Source organism: Glandiceps talaboti, chromosome 9 (assembly GCF_964340395.1).
Source record: "Glandiceps talaboti chromosome 9, keGlaTala1.1, whole genome shotgun sequence".
Classification (NCBI taxonomy): Eukaryota; Metazoa; Hemichordata; class Enteropneusta; family Spengelidae; genus Glandiceps; species Glandiceps talaboti.
Window position 1 is genome coordinate 22,756,236 of NC_135557.1, and position 7,489 is coordinate 22,763,724.

General features: G+C 35.8%; 1 long non-coding RNA gene across 1 annotated transcript in view; it reads left to right on the plus strand.

Annotated features, from left to right (window-relative positions):
- Positions 1 to 7,489, plus strand: part of LOC144439689 (uncharacterized) — a 40,835-nt gene that overhangs the window by 25,552 nt on the left and 7,794 nt on the right. The window lies entirely within an intron of this gene.

Below are 7,489 nucleotides of genomic sequence, written 5' to 3' on the forward strand. Positions count from 1 at the left end.
AAATGCTGTATATATTTATAGAATTCAAAATTTATTGTGAGTCCAACTTGTACTTTTGAGCATTTGTCAAATTAGTTTGCTCTTTAAGCCGCAACTGAGGAGTACTATTTACCCCTTACCACAGACTAAGATCTGACTAGGTAGCTGAAATATCACTGTTGACAATTAGGGTATTTTCCCCCACCCTCAAATCCGTGACTTCGGCTATTTATTTACCACACCTGGCGGATATATCATTCATAAACGACTGTCTGGGTTTGGGTATTTTCCCCCACCCTTAAAACTGCGACTTCGACTGTGCCCATTCACCATAAATGCTGCATATATGATACGCCAGCAATAGCAGTGCATATGATTCACCAGGTCGAAAATCTACATAAGAAATACATGATGTAGCTGGATACTCAGTGTTCGTTGTAAGTGGACGAAATGACCAATATTTCATTCCCTTTGATGATCAATGATTGTATCGTAAAGGTAAAGCGATAAATATATGTATTTTTTTAGAATGGTGAAAAGTTTGTCATCGTGTTCTATTTTCTGTGCAGATTTGCTATAATGATTGTTACCAGTGGTAACAACGTAACATCAAGGAAACAAAATAAGGAAACAAATATCCAAAATCAGTGTTTTCGACGTGCATGTACGTCTCGTAAATCTTGTCGACAAACAAAGACACCATTATGTTTATGAAATTACCACTACAGAGAATATAGTGGTGTGAGGTTTATGAAATGACCTTTGCAAACTAAACCAACGTACACGTATACAAGTAAAAGCTGTGTATTACTTAGTTGCATATGTTCATTGGAAGTATGTGACTTCTCGTGGCCGATGTAATACAGTGTTGCAGCCAGCCTTTTGAAAGAGTAGGACATAGTGACCCGAGACTTTCATTTTTCTGGGTCATCATAATTTTTGGGGGGACATTATCAATAAAAGCACCAATGGCGTTGTAGCACAACTGTACAGTTTTTAAAAATACTTACCCACATGCTGATCCATGCTAGATACTTGCTGAGTGATTATGCAGTTGCCTATCCAACCCTGTTGTTATCTATGCAACGTACGCGAACATCTGGCTGTTGATATAGGCATGGTCATGTTGCTAAACATATTTGCATAGGATATCAGTGTGGGTCATCCATGACCCCTCAATTCCAAAAGTGTGGGTCAGGTCCAAAAAATGTGTGTCAAATGACCCAAACAACCCTCTGGCTGCAACACTGGTGATACATTCAGATGTTACTTGAGAAACTCAATACTACATAGCAAATGCAGACATTGTACATTGTACTATTATTTTAGATGTGTATTTCGTTTTCCGGCAATTACTCAGAGTCAAAGATTAAATAAATCAACACATGGTAAACACATACCACCACCCGTACCCCCGACTCAATAGGTGTCTTAGTATGTATTAATCAGACATATAAATTATCAGAACAGACTTACTGGTATTCGGTAACACTTCCTTTGAAAGTCAAGTTTTGAATATACATACCACAACTGGTGGACTTTTTTTCCAGCGGAGATTGAACACCACTGTTCGGCAGGGTAAACGCACATGATGTAGTACATACACATAATGTGCTTATCGACTAAATAGTCACGTGTCAACAGATGAATTTATTTGATAACCTGCCTACATGTAGGTCTGCCCCAGGTAACCTATATAATAGTCCGAGGAGGCTCGGACTTGAGTACGGATCGGACTATTCAGATAGATTTGGTCTGTCTTTTTTTTGGCGACACGAAACGTAGGACATAAATACTAGTACTGTATCTTGTTGCGTATATCTAGATACATAACATGTAAGAACTTACCGATCTTTTATTATTTTTTGTAATTTTTTATCGATTTGTGAATTAAGGACTGGAATCTCGAGTGACTGCAAAATCTCGCCTGATTGCGTATAACATTACGAGTAATCAGAATCACGACTGCTCATTCGATGAAACCTAATCACGCGATATTTTGCAGGCATGCGAAATTTCAACCTTTCCATTTGCACCCCCCCCCTCCCACAAAAACAAACAAATAAATCAATCACTTAAAATCACGACTTTACCAGTCTAACTCATTAATTACCATTACCATTTGAAAGTAAAACTTTATACACACAGTTAGTAAGTTACTCGTTTATACTTAAATTGAAAACATTGTTATAATAACATTGTTATAAACCCAGGGATGTTTCTACATTCAAATGTACACGCGATGCATAAATACATGTCACGTGATGTTTTAAAATTTACACTGTATCCCCTCTCAAGATATACATGACGTAAGAATATAATTTAGTTATAATTCTTAGCTCTGTACCCTTTACCATACCACTTGTCAGTCGATGCTGTCTTTTCCCGCTTGTTCGCGTGCACGTGAATCGATTCGAATCTTGGTTCATGTGCGTGCGTAACATCTGTGCGCGCGTGTTCAGCATTTTCTCAATTTGTTCATTTGCTAGACAAGTAATACTAATAGTCGTTGTATTCATCATATGTACTAGGCGAGTCGCTAGACAAGAATTTGAGTGTATTATAATAAAATCCCCTTTGTAATGAATTCTCAGTTAGCCAGCCTCTTGACAAACATTTGACACCTACATCATGGAAATTGAAAACTCAGATAAACATTTCTATTATATATAAAGGTTTCTATAACATTATGTCATATAAATTTAGTAAACGTGTTTACAGCAAATAATTCACTCTCACAGTACTTTGCAAAAGTGACAGGTTAAGCAAACATACACCACGCAATTAATTATAGGGGTATCGATTCAATCTGCTTTCGTTCGCGATACACGCTGGACAGCCTGGGTGCGTCCAAGCCCAATCGAAGTGTTATTCATAAGCGAAGTTACATAGCCTGGACGATTTATAATATTTCTTTGTAGTACTATGTCAGAAAAAACAAAGTACGCTGACGATTATTGTCTTTATTCCACTGTTGGCATAAGCCTGAATTATTGACCCCTGCTCTTGGTCAGATCACTAAACGAATTGCAAGCTGTTTCAGTAGAAGAAGTCAAGTCAATTGATCAATATCACACACACAATAAGTTATATTGCATCACAAAATTGATCATTCAATTGGTCAACCACTCAACCAAATTGTAAATCAATCAATAAATCGATCGATCAACTAATTACATGCTTGCTGAGCCCTGTGTTAGTTACTAATCTGGCACACTGTAAACTGAGGCGAGGCATTATGGGAAATGAACAATGTATTAAAGAAATTCTCACAGCTGACTTCAACATTGTGCGGACATTGTTTGGAGAGTTACGAAACATCCAACAAACAGATAAATGCAATATCAGCTTTAAATTTATTAATGTTTAGTGACTAAAAGTTAACAGGAGAGCACCAACTACGTTGAGTTTGTCAGTCTACCGTATCTTACATACTACTTAAATAACATGCTATGGCCATTTCTTTGAAATCCGCATGTTTTATCAGATTTTCCAACCAGGATGTAGAACCCGGATGTAGAACCTGCAAGGAAGTCTTTTGAGCATGCGATAAAGAATATTTGAGGCCCTGGTGCAACTCCCCCCCCCCCCACGGTCAATGAACTAACGAAAATGTGGGTGTGGCGTAGTGCTCAACTAATGTACTGTATTCAATGTAAAGATTCAAATAATCATGTCTTATTATAGATGATCCCAAAAGCGAACATGCGCACGTCTATTCTATTTCTCTGCTGTACATTTTAATATTGTTATCTTCTTTATTTATTAGTTATTGTTTTGTGCTGAATGTCGTTTGACAGTCTTGAGGACAATATCAATAATTCAATGTAGGATAAACAAATCAATTCGTTTACTTTGGGATGGACGTGGAGGTGGGGATGGGGGTTAACCATTTTAGATCTAATCCAATCAACATGTTTTAATTTTAATGGATCTGTTTTGTACTCCTAAATACAAATATTTCTAAATTGAGAAAGGGAAAACGTTTTTCTATAATGTAGTAAATGCATGGCACTAAAAATATTTGGGTCAGAACTGTATGGTTTATGATATTATTTATATGTAGAACCCCAGTGTAAAGTAGAGAGAGAGAGAGAGAGAGAGAGAGAGAGAGAGAGAGAGAGAGAGAGAGAGAGAGAGAGAGACAGAGACAGAGACAGAGAGAGAGAGAGAGAGAGAGAGACAGAGAGAGAGAGAGAGACAGAGACAGAGACAGAGAGAGAACGTGTAATCTTTAGGTGAAGATCATAAGGACATCATCAGTGAATTCAAAAAGCTATGGAACACGCGCGCAGTGGCACTCTATTTCAAATTAATATTTGCAGTGAAGTCAGTCAGACACGACCTAAGTCATCCTGGACTATAGTGCGTCATTCTGGACTATATAGTGAGATAGTCGTTATTGTGGGAGTTCTTTCACTCGGGAGTGATTATAATAGCGTCAACAACAACGAGTCTTTCAGACTGTAATTGCTATGGACTCTGTTCACACGGTAACGGGTGGGGTCATTACTCCTTCTTTTCTATAATTTGTGCTCGGAATAAAAGATTCAACTTTCTGTATTTTGCCTCCTACACTGAAAGATCCGCAGCTGTGGACACCCACAATGACAAAGCCTTCAGTTCAACTGTCCTATAATAGTAGATACAATAGATCAATGAAACCTGCCGTATATTCAAATATGTGTTTAATTAATATTAATCCAATTAACTAATTAAATTATTTCTAATTATATAAACTATTGTTAATTAAAATCAGATCATATCCTACTAGTATCACCATTGGTTTCCTGTATGTCATAACAAATCGATATAATATTAGTAAATTTAATTTTAAATAAATTGCCTAAAAATAGTTTGTCTTTTTAGTAGAATTAATTCAGGGTCATTCTCATTAAGGTTTAATTACAATTCTTTGCTTTGATAAGCGACCCGGAACAATAGCATTCTGGATTTCGGAGCTCATACAGTTTTTCTTCCTTTACCTTTAACAATTGCACGTACAATGCAGAAATTATAGCACTAAAACATAATGTGCTACACACAGTGCAGTGATCTGTTGATATAGGCTTAACGAGTATGGTTGTAAGTACCCTACAACTTTGTTCTAAACTTTATGACTTGTGTAGTTATAAAATTTAGTAAACAACATTTCTCGACGTTGCATGAAATGTAATTTACTTCATCGGCATATGACAACCGAAAAATAATTCAAAATGATACATTTCAACCATGGATTTTAAAATACACATGAGGACAAGACTAAATCACAGAACAAGGTAACCTGGTGTTAATTGTCCGCCGTCTATTTAGTTCATAACATCCTGCATGTGTAAGCTTATCATTTTAAATAGTCATGCTCTTCTTTAAAAAAAAGTCTAACGTTTGTTTTTTGAAGACAAATGTACTATGGTAACATATTCCGTTTCTCCACTCGTCTTCAAACAGAGCTTGGCCAAAAAATGCCGGATAGAAAATCAGAAATTGAATCCCAATTCATTGATTTAGACAGATTGCAGTGATAACAAACAAACAAACAAACACACACAGAGTAAGAACACGTTCATATTGATCAAATGCCAGTAATTGGTTGATTCAACGTATTTATATTAATACTGAGTCAGTCTTATACATTGTTTGATTTAATCATCTAGTGTCTATTGTTTGATTAAATATTATTAGATTGTAAGTAACTGATTACATTGGAATAATGTTGTTACATAACTTAAGTGATCGTAATTGTGCGAATACTAGTATTTCCTACGGTACATGTGAAAGTTTTAAATCTCATTACGGCAATATTATCCATTCCTCCACCATCTGGTAAGAAAATGGGGTACATCACTATTGTTACTTATATATATATATATATCTCGGTGGGTATCAATCTGCTAAAACAGTGCTCTATACCGCAGTGGCAGAGCGTAATAGTTTTGATAACAAACAAACAAACACACACAGTAAGAACACGTACAGTAAGAAAACTATATATATATATATATATATATATATATATATATATATATATATATATAAATATATATATATATATATATATATATATATATGGCTGATAGGTAGTAGCTTTATAATATATATACCTATATATATATATATATATATGTATATATATATATATATATATATATATATATATATATATACATGTATATATATATACTACACATTGACTATATTGTGCATGTAACTTATCTACACACACACACACACACACACACACACACACACCGCACATTGACTAAATTATACATCATCTCTCTTGGGCGTAACTTACAGAATATACGTTTACTATAAAACAGTCATATCAAAACAGTCACGTAAAATTTGACCTGCACCAATCAGCTAGCTTGTTACTGTCTGAACATCATGTTTCTTTGTTGTCATTGTGGATATAAAGGGAGACGCTATTGTCTGATCTCAGCGTTACATAATGAAAGCCGAACCGGCGATAAAGTAAAAAAAAAACCTTAAAATTACGCTACCTGTATTTTAGATTATTAGTATGACCCCATCTATACACAAATTAACCGTGCATATGAGTGCTGTCAACATTATAAACATTTGAACGATCATCCCTTTATACCTTCGGTACTAGTGTGAGACTTGGCACCTGTGAATGCGAGCGTAGATTTCACCACACCTATGTCCGCCATACCACAGTGGACACAAATCTGTGTGAATCCTTCAGAACACCGACATTAACATGTATTAATTATATCCCCAGTTCGAATGTGTTCATATTTGATAATATTTACATACTTTGTAACCCAGTTACGTCTCACAAGGTGATTCTAGCATCATGTTGAAGACGATTCAATTTCCTGACCGCTACCGTGTATAATCTGTTTACTTTGTCCTCGCCACTCACGTTGACATCAACAACTACGGTACAGAGGAACAAGCTGTGAAGGGCTATAAAGACCGTGGATAATTGACATGTTATAAATTCTTTCGTACTTACCTTCACTAGATCCACTGATCCAACCATTTCAGTTGGATATTTGCCGTGATTCATTCATTCAAGGTGTTTAACAACGGTGTCATCAGGTGACAAAACGAGTACAGTCTCTCTTGAAGATGAAAAAACAATTACGTAATACTGCGCATGACAATGCGCACTGGTAAAACCTTAAATGACGCACGTATTCGGTCACGCGTCCCTCCGTGCAATGAACTATAGACTATAGTTGACAATAGGCTTCCCTTTATTGAATCTAAGAATGAGATAGAAAAATACAAAAAGGTCTATTATTACAAGATGCCAAACGTTTAGAGATGTATTCAAGCAAAGACAGATTATTAGTATACATTTACTAGTATTAAAGGCCCAGGTTGCATTAGGATCAAAGTGTGGGTGCCCAGTGTGGGTGGTGGCGATAGCCATATTGTTTTGAGTCGTAACTCTAGACTTAGCATCTGAAAGTGGATCCTGTAGTCGCAAAGAGATTAAGAAACTTATTAATTTTTTATTCGTAGGCATGACTATATA